General features: G+C 44.7%; 1 non-coding gene across 1 annotated transcript; it reads left to right on the top strand.

Annotated features, from left to right (window-relative positions):
- The first annotated feature begins 16,134 nt into the window (after nt 1-16,134).
- Nucleotides 16,135-16,216, top strand: trnas-uga (transfer RNA serine (anticodon UGA)). Its single transcript has one exon. It is a non-coding gene; the product is annotated as a tRNA-Ser (tRNA).

Below are 16,216 nucleotides of genomic sequence, written 5' to 3'. Positions count from 1 at the left end.
AAATTATTCCTTGTCGATGTCGAACGAGGGTGAGGGTCCGTTTTTTAAAATTCTCAACAACGTGTTTAGGAGAATCCTTGTTTCTGTTGAACATGATGTAAGAAACATGGACAGTGAACTCGTGAGTTCACAATTCTTTTTGTTTGTGCCAAATATTCTGTCTTCGTTCACACTAATTAAAAGAAAACACTTTACCCAATGGCTCAAAAGCTAAACTTGTTCCACACGGGAGCTGGAAAACGCCTCTTGACCTTTCAGCCGATCAACAATTGAAAGCTGATTAATTTCACACGTTACACCGTGACACCAGGCAGCAAATTTTCTTCCGGAATTTTCCCTACACGACACTTCAAACCGATGAATACCCACTTCACGGAAAGAAGAATTGTGTATTTGGTTCTTTAGATTTAAAGACCTCGTGCCGGCTCCTTTACCATTTCAGCTGCCGTCAATCGCCCCCTCTCCCTCCTATAAACAATATAAATTGGAGGGCGCAATTCTAAAAGGGGTGGAGGAACAGGGGGATATGGGGATGTATGTGCACAAATCGTTGAAGGTGGCAGGGCAGGTTGAGAAAGCCATTAACAAAGCATACGGGGTGCTGGGCCTTATAAACTGAGGCATAGAGTACAAAAGCAAGGAAGTCATGATGAACCTTTATAAAACACTGGAGTATTGTGTCCAGTTCCAGGCACCGAACTTTAGGAAGGATGTGAAGGCCTCAGAAAGAGTGCGGAGGAGATTTACTAGAATGATACCAGAGATGAGGGACTTAAATTTCGTCGATAGACTGGAGAGGCTGGGATTGTTCACCTTGGAACAGGGAAGGTTAAGAGGAGAATTGATTGAAGTGTTCAAGATCAGGAAGGGTCTACGCAGAGTGGATAGAGAGAACCTGTTCCCTTTGGCGGAAGAGTCTAGAACCAGAGGGCATAGATTTAAGGTGATTGGCAAAAGAACCAAAGGTGCTGTGCGGAGAAACTGTTTTTACACAGCGAGTGATCAGAATCTGGAATGAGCTGCCAGAGCGGGTGGTGGAGGCAGATTCAATCATGGCCTTCAAAATGGCAATGTGTAAGTAATTGAAACGAAAAAATGTGCAAGGCTACGGGGATAGGGCGGGGCAGTGGGACGAGCTGGATTGCTCATGCATAGAGCTGGCACGGACTCGATGGGCCGAATGGCCTCCTTCATTTCTGTAACCTTCTATGATTCTATACAGTAAAACGGCACCTGCTATTGCAACACAGTAGGCCAGAGGAGACTCAGTGCCCACATGGGAACACGAAGAAGTCGATGTGTTATGGAATATACTGTTTGAACTTTGAACTCTGGTCAAAATGTTCAGAAGCAAAAGGCTCAATTACTTTAGGTGAGGTTGAAACTCACAATCTCGGCATTTCTCGAGGGTATAATTGTTGTAGAAATAACGCGCGCTGACCGATTGCGCCACCAGAGCCGCGCACGGTCTGTGTCACCAGTGCTCCCATCAAACACCTTCCTCGTCGGTCTCTCAATTATCGCTTAGTGATGTTTCCCACACAGAAGCCTCCAACCAAGAGGCGCTTCGTTAAACATCCGCAGTGACCTTTAAAAGCCGTGGAATCTGAAATAAAACTCCAGAAGATAAGAACTTTTAATTATATTATTAGTGACTTAAGGACAATCATGGTACTTCAAGGAGGATTTGGGGAAAGTGGGAGCTGAAACTAAGAAACTCTCTCTGAGCTGTCGGTTACTGAAGAGATGGGCGTTATTTCATTTCAAAATCGAGACTCTGATCTTTCTGATGGGGAAGTGTGACAGAAGATTGTGGTTAGTGGCAGTTGCCGGTGAGATCTAGAGGAGAGGGAGAAAAGACAAAGTCACAGCTGTGACAGCTCAAGTGCTCCGCTTATCTGTAATATTTAAAAAGTAATGTACAATACAGGACAAACCGATTTGGTATCGGTTATCAAAAATATTAAAAGACGCGGGGTCAAATGGGGATTTGTGAAGAGGGAACGGATTTAACCGCCAGACCGAAATCATTCCACATGAATCTGAAGCGTCTTGCGGAAAACGGCAGTGCGAACTGTTATGTTCGTGTCATGACTTGAAAGACCCTCCAATTACCGACAGTATCTTTGAACGAGTTGTGCAGCAAAACCGCGATTGAAGCCGCTTTGAATTTGTCAAACGTGTAGGTGCCGATATTGGGGTTGATAAGGGTCGATTTCAATTATTTGAAATCTCACCATCTGACCCGAAGATTGACCGCAGAATCGAGTTTTTCCTGTAAGTCCTGAATTGAAGGGAAAGGCGCAACAAGCAGGTCGGAGAAATGAAGAGCAGAAAATGTGGATGAAACGTGCACGAGTGAAAATCCCTGTATGTTGGAAGACTCAGTCCCCAGTGGTGGAGAGTATTGGGATTTCAATCTGTTTCACAGCTCACACACACACCACTGGCTCATTTAATCACGATGTGGAGATGCCGGTGATGGACTGGGGTGGACAAATATAAGGAATCTTACAACACCAGGTTATAGTCCAACAAATTTATTTTAAAATCACAAGCTTTCGGAGATGATCCCCTTCGTCATCTGACGAAGGGGATAATCTCCGAAAGCTTGTGCTTTTAAAATAAATTTGTTGGACTATAACCTGGTGTTGTAAGATTCGTTACATTCATTTAATCACCTTCAACAACTCGATTACATCATCACTTAATCTTCCATACACAAGGAAATACAAACCTTGTCTGTGCAACCTGTCCGACATAACTTAACTATTTTAGCCCGGTATCATTCTGGTGAATCTGCGCTGCACCCCCTCCAAGGCCAATATATCCTTCCTGAGGTGTGGTGCTCAGAACTGAATGCAGGACTCGAAATGTGGTCTCAGCAGAGTTGATATAACTGGAACATAACTTCCACCCCTTTGAATTCCAGCTCCATTGAGATAAAGGCCAACATTCCATTAGCCTTTTGGGTTATTTTTTGTAAATGTCCACTGACTTTTAGTGATTTCTGCACTTGGGCCCTTAAACATCTTTCCTCCTCCACAGTTCCTAGCTTCTCACCAGTTAGAAAATATTCCAACCTATCTTGCTTCGGTCCAAAGTTCATACTTCCCCATATTGTAAGGTTGAACAGACTGGGGCTCTTTTCCATAGGAGAGAGAAGGCTGAGGGCTGAACTCATACTGGACTTCAAGATTATGCAAGGGTTTGATAGATCAGATGTGGATAAGGTGTTTGAACTTTTGGTGGTGAGGATTCCAAAACTTGGGCCCATAAATAAAAGATTGTCACTAAGTAATCCAATATGGCATTCAAGAGAACCATATATACCCAGAGACTCGTTAGAATGTGCAACTCGCTACCTCAAGAAGTAGTTAAGACGAAAAGCATGGATGCGTTTACGGGGAAGCTAGATAAACACATGGAGGAGAAAGGAATATAAGGGCTTGCTCATAAGGTTAGATGAAGAGGGGTTCGAGAAAGTTCGTCTGCAGCATAAACACCGGCATAGTCCAGTTGGGCCGAATTGCCTGTTTCTGAGATGTACATTCTATGTAATTCTATGTAAGTTCCATCTGCCACAGTTTTACCAACTCACTTAATCTATCAGTTTGCATTATAACTTTATGCTCCGACCTGCACTACTCACTGTGCCACCTAACTTGGTGTCGTCGACAAACTTGGATATACGGCTCTCATTCATTCATCTACGTCATTTATGCATATAGTAAAAAGCTGATGCCCCGGTACAGATCCCTGGGGGACACCACTAATCACATCCTGTCAATTTGAGCACAGATCCTTTATCACTACTCTCTGTCTCCTACCTCCTAACCAACTCCCTACCCATGTCAATGGGTTGCTTTAATTTCCATGTGCTCCCATTTGTGTTAACAGTCTCTTATGTGGCACCTCATCGAATGCCTCTGGAAGTCAATATACATATAACACCCATAGACACTCCATTATCTACCACGTTATTATATCTTCAAAAAGTTCAACTAGTTTCGTTGGACTTGACTTCGCCTTTACAAATCCATGCTGGCTCTCTCTGATCAACGCACTGATGGACACACAAAGATAAACACAGCCAGAAACGCCGGCAGTATCGGGATTCACAGGGAAACGGGCAAGCGAAATTGACAAAGATGGAACAGTCTGAACCCCCAACAGAATGTGGCGTGTGGCTGATAGATATTAAAGAGAAGAGGTGAAAAGCAATGCCAGGAATTGGCTCCGTGGCTTAGTTGGTTAAAGCGCCTGTCCAGTAAACAGGAGGTCCTGGGTTCAATTCCCAGCCTTTATGTAAGTTATACTGTTTCGTGAATCTGGTATGCGAAAGCACACAGTGCGGTGTTTGTCCTTGTTCAGGAGCAAACACAGAACTGATCAGCATGCCTCTTCAAAAATGCCCTTTCATTCTACAAATAGACCTCTCATGGAATGTGACCGGAACACGTCAATGGAAGGACACCTTCTTGTCTCTGGGATGGTTGAGGTCGGGGAACAATTCTCGATTCGAGAGTCACAGCCCGGAGATGCCTGAATTTAACCCTAGACTTGTGATCTTGACTTTTGCAAAGAGGGGAATGAAGTCCCCAAATCACTCCACCTGAATCTCAAGCTCCTGCTGAAGAAGTTCAGTTCAAACAATCAGGACTTTAAAGGCACCTCAATGACCTGCACGTTCATTGAACGAGCTTTGCTTACAATTGCATTCGACCTTGAAACCGCTCTGGGCTTTGATCTCACTGAAGCAGAGTATGGCCGCTTTGTATCTGTGAGCATGTCGGTGACGAGATTCGCTTTGATATTGGTCGCTTCCAATTTTAAAATTTCACCAAGCGTCAGGGAAAAGAAACCGAGAATCGAATTGTCCCTGCAAGTGATGAAGTGAAGGGATTGGTGCTCCAAGCAGACTTTGAAAATGCGCAGTGCAGTCGCTCAGGAGTTCCAAATCCAGACTCTCGCCACTGGGCGATTATATTAACTGAACTTTACTCTGGCCCAGTGTCACCGCGCTGAAATCGAGTATTTCTCCGGCACGTTTCTCTTAACTTCATAGTTGCTGATTTCAGAGTGAAGACCGGCTCGTTGGATTTTCACTCCTGCAAGCTTCAACCATTCATTTTGGACTGACAGTTGACAACTGTTATATTGGTCACTGCAACCTCAAAGTTTAGCTGAGTGAATTATTGGTTCAGTCGGTAAATTCTTCACCTGTCTCGTAATGCTATCGGTTAACGCGAAAGTTTGATGGTTTGAGCCCTAATTTTATTTTCCCTAAGGATTCATCGCCTCAAAGCTCCAGGGTTTCAATGTGTGTTTTGTCTGCAAGAAAATGTAACGTGATCATTGCCGGCTGAGCAGGACTGATATTCCACCATTTACCCTGTAGTCGGAGAGCAGGCACATTAATCATATAAAGGAAGGAACTTTGGCTTCACAGAAATCACAATTCATAACCCATTTATTTTTAGCGGGTTTATTTTAAATGATTTAACGCCTGCCTTAAATGGTCGACCGAGGACTGTCACACAAACAGGTTAAATCTTCATACAATAATTGCCACAGTCATTTTTAGACTGGATGCCGCACGGCCACTTTGCTGTCAGTGAAGAGAGACCAGAAAGAGCGAAGTGCCGTTTGCCCCTCTCAGTGTGGCCCTGAAGGACTGTGTCCAGGCTGAAGTTCTGTTCCCACCGGACGATCCTCCCCCCAGATTGTCCTTTCTGAGCTCCAGCCAGGCGATGCTAAACACTCAGGTGGGAAAGACCAAAATCTCCAACAACGTGTGTAAAACAAAGCTGATTTATTTAACAGATATCCAGAATATTAATCTCCAGCCCAGTTATAGGGTTATTAACATCAGAAGAAACAAACCCCAAATGTCAGAATGAACATGGTTCAGTTCTGGATGGGATCAACAGCAGAATCCAACCCCTGCAGTCACTTTCGAACTCCCTGGTGTCTCAGCACGTGTGATGACTGAGTGAATCCCTTCCCACACACGGAATCATAGAATCATCGAAAGTTACAGAACAGAAGGAAGCCATTCGGCCTATCGTGTCTGTGCCTGCCGAAAAAGAGCTATCCAACTTAATCCTACTTTCCAACACTTGGTCCATAGCCCTGTAGGTTATGGCACTTCAGTTGCACATCCAAGTACTTTTCAAATGAGTTGAGGTTTTCTGCCTCGACCACCCTTTCAGACAGTGAGTTCCAGACCCCTAACACCCTGTCCGCTTCTGTGTATCCTGTTACTTTTTCACTGCTATCCGGAAGTCTATAAACAACTCCCACTAAAGTCTTGCATTCTGTTCTGGTACTCAATTCTACGCAAAGCGTTGCTACTGCGTGCTCACCTTTACTGATATCTCTTCTTTCCAATGCAGTAATAGTATCCCTCCTCAATATCGCTACTCCACCGGCTTTTCCAATGTCCCTATCCTTTCGAAAGGGCCCATAACCTGAAATATTTATCTGCCAGACATGCCCAGTTTGTAGCCAGGTCTCATTGATGAGCACTACGTCATGCACTATAAGCTGAATTTAAGCTACTAATTCACTTGTTTTATTACTTATGCTACGTACATTAGTGTACAGAACATTTAATTGGGCATTGGAACGTGTCGTACCCTTATGCCCTGATGTTGTGTTTAACACACTTGATAAATAAGATTGGTGAGCTGCAGACACAAATGGTAACATGGGATTATGTTATCGTGTCAATAATGGAGACCTGGCTCAAACAAGCGGCGGAATGGCCACTTAAATATTCCTGTCTACAACGTATTCAGGAAAGGCAGGGAAAAAATGTAGTGGGGGGTAGGGGGGTCAGAGGGGAGCAGGCACGATTGATCAAAAATACTGTTACAGCGGTAGAAAGGGTCGCCATGCTTAAGGGTTCAAAGGCAGAATCTATTTGTTTAGAATTAAGGAACAATTGAGGAGCTATTACGCTGCTGGATGCATTCTATAGGCGACCAAATAGTGGGAAGGAGATAGAGGAGCAAATTGGCAGGCAAATCGCAGAAAGATGCAATAATTTTAGAGTAGTGATAAAAGGGAACTTCATTTATCCTAATATAGACTGGGAAATAGAAGTGCAAAAGTCAAAGAGGACGAGCAATTCCTGAAATGTGGACAAGAGATCTTTCTTAATCCGTATGTTTTCAGCCCAACGAGCAAGGAAGCAGTGTTGGATTTATTTAGGGGAAAGAAGTGGGGCAAGTGGAGCATGATTCAGTGGGGGAGCATTTGCAGCAGGTTTAGTGTAGTTATGGAAAATGCAAGGAAAAATCAGATATGAAAATACTCAACTGGGAAGAGCGAATTTCAGCGAGTTGAAAAGGGATCGGGTCCAGATGGATTGGAATCAAAGATTGGCAGGTAAAACAGTAAATGAGCAGTGGGAGGCTTTGAGTGAGGAGATATTTCGGGTCCAGACTGGATACATTCTTACTAGGGGAAAGATAGGGCATGGAAAACTAGAGCTCCCTGGATGACAACAGAGTATTTGAGACAGCATTTTGTACATTCTGAATAACAATGTCCGGACAGGTGTGTCCGCGGTTATCAAACACAACCTCGTCACCTCCACGCTGACAGATGTAAAGTGGCCACATTCTGCTTCAGTGAGATGAAATCCGAGAGCGGTTTCAAGGTCAATTGCAATTGCAAGCAGAATGCATTCAGAGGACGTGAGATCATTGAGATACCTCCAAACACCCTGCCAGTTTGAACAGCAGCTCAAGATCAAAAGTCGGGGGGAAAAAATGAGGGCTCGTCCGGGATTTAAACCCGGGATCTTTCACATATTTCAAGCAACAAACTCGAAGCGAGAATCATACCCCTAGACCAACGAGCCCGCTGAAAAAAAACGCAACAAGCAGTAGCTTCTGAGTATCAGCGGCCACTTTCCCCAAATCTCCCTTAAAGTACCGGAAATAAAAATGTGTCCGTACATTCGTGAAGAATTAGAAAGCCAATGGCTTCACTGTTGGGTTTTGTTTAGGGCTCCTGACGCTGATAAAGATGATTGGGGACAGTTGATGAGTTAATGGTTGTAAGGGCGCAGATACTCCGGTGTAACGGTGCAGATACTCCAGTGTGAGGATGCAGATACTCCGGTGTGAGGGTGCAGATACTCCGGTGTGAGGGTGCAGATCCTCCGGTGTGAGGGTGCAGATACTCCGGTGTGAGGGTGCAGATGCTCGGATTAAAGGGTGCAGATCCTCGGATGTGAGGATTTGTTGCCGCGACTGTAATGCGGTTTTATTTTTTTTTATTCGTTCACGGGATGTGGGCGTCGCTGGCAAGGCCGGCATTTATTGCCCATCCCTAATTGCCCTCGAGAAGGTGGTGGTGAGCCGCCTTCTTGAACCGCTGCAGTCCGTGTGGTGACGGTTCTCCCACAGTGCTGTTAGGAAGGGAGTTCCAGGATTTTGACCCAGCGACAATGAAGGAACGGCGATATATTTCCAAGTCGGGATGGTGTGTGACTTGGAGGGGAACCTGCAGGTGGTGTTGTTCCCATGCGCCTGCTGCCCTTGTCCTTCTAGGTGGTAGAGGTCGCGGGTTTGGGAGGTGCTGTCGAAGAAGCCTTGGCGAGTTGCTGCAGTGCATCCTGTGGATGGTGCACACTGCAGCCACAGTGCGCCGGTGGTGAAGGGAGTGAATGTTTAGGGTGGTGGATGGGGTGCCAATCAAGCGGGCTGCTTTATCTTGGATGGTGTCGAGCTTCTTGAGTGTTGTTGGAGCTGCACTCATCCAGGCAAGTGGAGAGTATTCCATCACACTCCTGACTTGTGCCTTGTAGATGGTGGAAAGGCTTTGGGAGTCAGGAGGTGAGTCACTCGCCGCAGAATACCCAGCCTCTGAACTGCTCTCGTAGCCACAGTATTTATATGGCTGGTCCAGTTAAGTTTCTGGTCAATGGTGACCCCCAGGATGTTGATGGTGGTGGATTCGGCGATGGTAATGCCGTTGAATGTCAAGGGCAGGTGGTTAGACTCTCTCTTGTTGGAGATGGTCATTGCCTGGCACTTATCTGGCGCGAATGTTACTTGCCACTTATCAGCCCAAGCCTGGATGTTGTCCAGGTCTTGCTGCATGCGGGCTCGGACTGCTTTATTATCTGAGGGGTTGCGAATGGAACTGAACACTGTGCAGTCATCAGCGAACATCCCCATTTCTGACCTTATGATGGAGGGAAGGTCATTGATGAAGCAGCTGAAGATGGTTGGGCCTAGGACACTGCCCTGAGTAACTCCTGCAGCAATGCCCTGGGGCTGAGATGCTTGGCCTCCAACAACCACTACCATCTTCCTTTGTGCTAGGTATGACTCCAGCCACTGGAGAGTTTTCCCCCTGATTCCCAATGACTTCAATTTTACTGGGGCTCCTTGGTGCCACACTCGGTCAAATGCTGCCTTGATGTCAAGGGCAGGCACTCTCACCTCACCTTGAGAACTGTTGTTATTATCCAAGGCAGCGCTGCAGGATCCTTTCATGATCTCTCACAAATCAACTGAAACCGTTCGAAATGTGATCAGAATTTCGCGTTTCCAAAATAAAAGGGAGTGACATTCATTGTTAAAACAGTCTGGTGTCGCTCACTGCAGAAATATCCATGTCAGATCTTGTCTGTCAAGAAGAATTTAGATTTCGGCGAAGCCAATCACAAGTGAAATGGTGGAAGATCGGCCGTGCTCAACTGCCCATCGAAACCGGACATTTGTTTTGTGGCCAAAACAGACATCAGAAACCAGGAAATGCGATACCATGAAGATAAAAGTTACCCCACCGTCCCGAGGTGGGCTCGACCCACCAACCTTTCGGTTGACAGCCGAACGCGCTAACCAATTGCGCCACAGAAACAGCACATGTGTTTTATTGAACCACTAAAAATTCAGGTTGCAGCGATCAATATAACCTCTCTCGAGTATCAGTTTACTTTTCAGAAATAAAGTGTGTGAAATTTGCACGAGTGAAAATTTGTGCTCTATTATTCCTGAACATTAAACTCACCTTGCCATTAAACACCTGTATGTTGGAGGACTCCGTCCCCTCGTGGTCGAGAGGATTGATTTATCGAGCTGTGATTCGCCATTCTCTATTCCAGTAATATTCAGGTTTGCTGAAAATGAGATAAGATGAAATGATCAGGTCCAACGAGCAGGTCTGTGACACGACTCGGTGTTTACAAAGTTGTCTCCTACACTTACAGTGAAGCGGACGGCAGTTTTCACTCTTAAACCAGGTACGATGATGTTAGGAAAAAGTGTGGCCGAGAGATTCTCGATTTCAGCGCGGTGACACTGGGTCAGAGTAAAGTTCAGTTCATGCGATTGCGGAGTGGCCAGAAGGTGGATTTGAAACTTCTGTGCGGCTGCGCTGCGAGTTGTCCAGATCTGCTTGGAGCGATATTCACTTCAATTCGTCACTGACAGGGACAATTTGATTCTAAGTTTCATTTCTCTGCTGCTTGGTGAGATTTCAAAAGTTGCAAACGGCCCACACCGACCCCAAACTCGTCACTTCCACTCTGACAGATGTAACGCGGTCACACTCTTCACTTCATTGAGATGAAAGCCGGGAGCGATTTCACATTCGAATGCAATGGCGAACAAAACTCATTCCAAGAAATTTTCGTTCACCTGAGGAAGGAGGAAGCCTCCGAAAGCTTGTGAATTTAAAATAAAATTGCTGGACTATAACTTGGTGTTGTAAAATTGTTTACAATTGTCAACCCCAGTCCATCACCGGCATCTGAACATCATTCCAAGAATGTGCAGGTCATTGAGGTGCCTTTAAATTCCTGATTGTTTGAACTGAACTTCTTCCCAAAGCGTTTGTGATTCACGTGGAGCGATTTGGGGACTTCATTTCACTCTTTGCAAAAGTTTCAACCGCAGGTCAAAATCAAATGTCGAGGGCAGAATGAGACACCTTCCTAAAATTTGAGAACCAGGGAAGCAGACTTTAGAGCAAGGTTCTGTTTATTGAGAAAAAGCAGATAAAATATTCATTCCGGAACGATCCAGAATCCGATCAGCTCGAAAAGTAACGGTTACCCCGTGATTTGAACACGCAGCATTCTGGTGACGCAATAATTCATGAAGACAGAAGCAGGAAGTTGAAAAGTGGGAATTGATAGATTCAGTGAGTGGGCAAAACTGCGGCAAATAGAGTTCAATGTGGGGGAGAGCGAGGTCATCCACTTTAAATCTAAGAAAGATAAATCAGAATGTTTTCTATATGGTGAGAAAGTGGGAACTGTGGAGGAGCAGAGAGATTTAGGGGTCCAAGTACAGAAAGCGCTACCAACTGGCGTACAGTACAGAATTAAATTAAAATGTCCAATGGACCGTCAGTACGGCCGGTTAACTCAGTTGCTTAGAGTATGTTGTAACGCTTTAATCACGGATTCGATTCTTATAATTTAATTTATTTATTTCGGCTTTTTATAACTTTTAAAATCGAAGCTTACAAAAAAATATATAAAGACAGAATCGAGGAGACAGTTTTTTGAATAATATCCATTGTCACTTTGCCTCAGGACCGGAGAAACATGTCTTTCTTTTTATTCGGGTTTTTTTTAGCAACTGATCCTGTAGTGCAATGGCTAGTGTGTTGGATTTCCACTTGTTTTGTTTGATAAGCCATTCAAAGGCTGTGGATTCTAATTGGAAAGGCGTTGGATTTTAGTTCGGGAGCTGGGAAGTGAAATTTTGCAGCAAATCCGCAGCAGGATCATTGATGTCCGTCAAGGATGTGAAACAGCCCCCCACACTTCGTCTTACACAAGTGGCTCCAGTCACACCCGAATTCATGATTCTTAAACCATTCTGAGCTGGATTGGCGAAACACTCTCAAGAAAGAGACTCAACATCTGCTCAGACCGAAAGTCAATCTGCTGGACTTCCGGCTCTGTCAGACTGCATGTTCCTTCAGACAGTTTTCTAACTGGACACATACATCCTGCTGCCGTGTGAGCATTGGTACTTCAGGGGTAGAATTCTTGTTTGCAGTAATTCTATTCCTGTAAAACTAGCTCCTGAAGTGTAGGATGGAAAGTATCCTGGCTGAGCGGCCTCTGGCGCTGGTTTAAAGCTCCAGTTCAATCCCACGATTTGAAGATGGATCAAAATCATAGTTTGGGTCTCGAAAACCGCAGCCTCCCTCCTGTAAACAAGTAATACTAAACATCACATCTGTTATTGCAACAGCGTAGACCAGAGGAATCACATGGCAATTCAGATAAGTAGATGTATTTTGGAAAACATCAATTCTACCTTCAACTCCGGTCGAAATGTTCACAAACAAAAGGATTGCTTGATCGAGTTGAGACTCGAATTAACAACCCCGGCATTTCCCGAGCCTGTAACTCATATCAGGACCGATTGCGCCGCTGGAGCCCGGTCACTCTGATCACCTGTCCCACTCTGCTGGAAAGAATCTTAAGGTGAGATGTCCTTACCAATGGAAACGTGTCCTGTCCCCGTGATGAAACTAATATCTGCACTTTCACTTTCAGCTTCTTTCACATCTTCTGCTCCAAAGCTCTAAAATCGGGTTTTCCGTGAACAGGTCAAAATTGACATTTGCAGAAATTCTGTCAGTGGTAAAATTCGAATCGAGAAACGCCCCAAACATTGAAACCAGCGATTTAAACCACCAGCTCACACTTCCACAAAACAAGGCCTGTCTTTAAAGGTCTGTTTAATGATCAAATAAATTAATTGAAGCTAATTGACCGTATTTGCCGGGTGCTGGGGTTGTTCCCCTTCGAGCAGAGAAGGTTCAGATGAGATTTGATAGAAGTGTTCAAAATCATGAAGGGTTTAGATAAAGTAAATCAAGGGAAGCTGTTTTAATTGGCGAAATGGTCGGAAACCAGAGGTCACTAATTTGAGGTGATTGCAAAAGAACCAAAGGCGATATGAGGAAAAACTTAATTGCGAAGCGAGTAGTTCTGATCTGGAATGCGCTGCTTGAAAGGGTGGTGGAATCAGATTCAATCGTGACTTAAAAAAAGAATTTGAAGGGGAAAAATGCAGAGCACCGGGAAAGGGCCGGGGAATGGGACTACTTGGATTGATCTTGCAAAAAGCAGGCACGGGCTCGATGAGCCGAATAGCCTCCTTCTGTGCTGTAACTATTCTATGATTCGATGGACAGAAGCGGTCTGAATGAATGGGCGATCGGTTGTGGGTAGCAGGGAAATTTTCGACTGGTTGTCCGGTTGTGTTACTGACGGCTCCTTGTTTTAGGATTATGGTTTTCATTTTAGGCGTTTCACTGATTGATATGTGAGAGGTTGGGGGTTTAAATCCCAGAACCCTCCTGTTTCACTATTTCCAATGAAGATTCACTTATTTATTTCTCACATTTTTTCAGCGTTGCAGGAAGCAGGATTGATTTAATCCTCGAGCATATTTGAGGACAAGGGGCCTGAATGCAGCCGGTTTATCGACGCAATACACACGGAGAGAGTAAAATGCCTCACGGCGGTGTGCAGATTGAAACTAAAGGTGAATTTATCCCAATTCCGGCGATCTCAGAGGTGCAGAATTAAAATGCTCCTCAATTGGTCGGGAATACGAACCCTGTTCCCTCGCGTGGTAAGTGCAAATTCTACCAGTGAAACAGCAACGTTTTCATGGCATCGGGCTCTCCGTGTCCAGTTGGAAACCTGTTTGAAACAACATATAATTTCACAAATCTCCTCTGAGTACTTTGCGCATTCTGATTGACAGCCGTGCATTACTAGCACTCGCTGCTTGTGATGGCCGAATGGTTAAGCCGTTACATCTAAAACTCGACGGGGTCTTTTGGTGAAACATTGGAATCCTGCTCGCGGCGCTATTGTTTACAGTTTTGTTCAATGCTCAAAAAAAATATGAACTGGAGATAACGGACCGCATTTCCTTCTCTCACAGAGATCCTCTACCGCGGCAGAGCCTTTTAATTGGAAGCCCAGTGGTCTCTTGCAAAATTTCAAGGTGCTTGAAGGAAATTTCACAATAATCCACAACTGGAGAATTGTGTCCAATTCTGGGTACCATACTTTAGGAAGGATGTGAAGGCCATAGAGAGAATGCAGAAAAGATTTACTGGAATGGTTCCAGGGATGAGGGACTTCAGTTACGTGTATAGACTGGAGAAGCTGGGGTTGTTCTCCTTCGGGCAGGAAGGTTGAGAGGAGATTTGATAGAAGTGTTTAAAATCATGACGGGTTTAGATAGAGTAAATGAAGAGAAACTGCTCCCTTGGAGGAAGAATCGAGAACCAGAGGACGCAGATTTACGGTGGTTGACAAAAGAACCAAAGGCGATATGAGGAAAAACGTTTTAAATCAGCGAGTAGTTATAATCTGGAATGCATCTCCTGAAAGGGTGGTGGAAGCAGATTTAATCGTGACTTTCTAAAAGGAATTGGATAAGTATTTGAAGGAAAATTATTTGCGGGTCGACAGGGAAAGAACGGGGGAATGAGACTAACTGGATTTCTCTTAAAGAGAGCCGGGGCAGGCACAATGGGCCGAATGGCCTCCTTCTGTGCAGTAACGATTCTATGAGTGTATGATTTCATCTCTCTAAAGCTTCATTTCTAATTCTGCTAACTTGGTATTCAGGCTTTTTTTTCTATACTTTTATCTCTCTATCTCTCTCTGTCTCTGTCCCTCTCTGTTTTCCCCTGATGGACTTCTCAGGCTTCCTTGAACGGCCAAAGCTCATCGAACCTGCGACACCAGCAGAGAACGGTAAAGTTCGAAACACTGGGACGGTTGGAAAAGTAAAGGACCAACCCAGATGATGAATTCGTAGCCAATGTTCACATATTGATGTCTCTTCGTCCTCATAGTGAAATCATCAGTACTTTTAGCCCAGTATAAAAACAAAGTCTTGTATTTATAAAGCGCTTTTCACGACCTCAAGACGTCCCAAAGCGCTATACAGCCAATGAAGTATTTTTGAAGTGCAGTCACTGTTATACTTGTGGGAGAGTGGATAATCTGCGGATGCCGAGACAGACAACAATGTAGCTTTAGAGCAATTAATTCTGCAAAGTCTCACTTGATAATACAAGTCGCACATTCAAAACGAATGTGTCAAAGAGAGGCTAATATTGTTCATATGAAATAGTTAGAATACAACTTGACATTGCTGTACATCGGATTAGAAAACGTGATTGGATGGAGCGGTCGGCTGTGGATGGCACCGAATTCTGCATTGGTTGCACCCCTCTGTTATCAGTGGCTCGTTGGTCTTCGGGTATGATTCTCGCTTTGGGTGTTTGCTGATTGTTATGTGAGAGATCCCGGACGAACCCTGCAGTGTTACCATTTTTATTGCAAAATCACTAATTGACTTCTCACGTCTTGTCAACGGTGTGGTCGGCAGGATTGTCTTAATTCCAGTGCATGGAGGACAGAATGCAGAGGTTCTGTCGACGATAACACACATGGAGAAAGGAAAATATCACAAGATGGTGTTCAAATTCAAGCTGAATGTAAATGTATCCCAATTCACTCGACCTCATGAATGGAGAATGAAAAATGCTCCTCCATTGGGTGGTGATCGAACCCGCGCCTCGCGCGCAGAAAGCAAGAATTTTATCACTGAAATAACAAAGTCCGCACAGCAGCCGGCGGCATGTGTTCAGTTCGAAACCTGTCAAAAAGAACATACAGTCTCAGAGTTCTCCTGTCATAACCTTCTTCATTCTCTTCTGCAGCCGTGTCGGATTTGTCGCTTGCAGCTGCGATGACCCAATCATTGAGAAGCAGGACTTGCAATGTGATTTTCCAACCCAGCTTCGACGCAACACACGTGGAGAATAGAAAATGTCTCGAAATGGTGCGCAGATTGAAGCTGAGGGCGATTGTCGCACAATTCACGCGATCGTATGAATGGAGAATGAAAATAATCCTAAACGAACCGGAAATAGAACCCCGGTTTCTCACGTGACAAATGAGAATTCTGTCACCGAGACAGCAAAGTCAGCACATGAACAAGCTGCAAGTTTCCAGTTGGAAACCTGTCTGAGAGAACAAAGTGTCACAGATCTCGTGTGATAACCCTACGCATTCTGATTTATAGCTGTGCATCATCGATGCTTGCCGCTGCGATGGCCGAGTGGTTAAGGCGTTGGACTTGAAATCCAATGGGGTTTCCCTGCACAGGTTCGAATCCTGTTCGCAGCG

The sequence above is a fragment of the Heptranchias perlo genome, chromosome 20 (genome assembly GCF_035084215.1).
Source record: "Heptranchias perlo isolate sHepPer1 chromosome 20, sHepPer1.hap1, whole genome shotgun sequence".
Classification (NCBI taxonomy): Eukaryota; Metazoa; Chordata; class Chondrichthyes; order Hexanchiformes; family Hexanchidae; genus Heptranchias; species Heptranchias perlo.
Note: the sequence above shows the minus strand (reverse complement) of the source record. Positions and strands in the feature narration are given on the sequence as shown.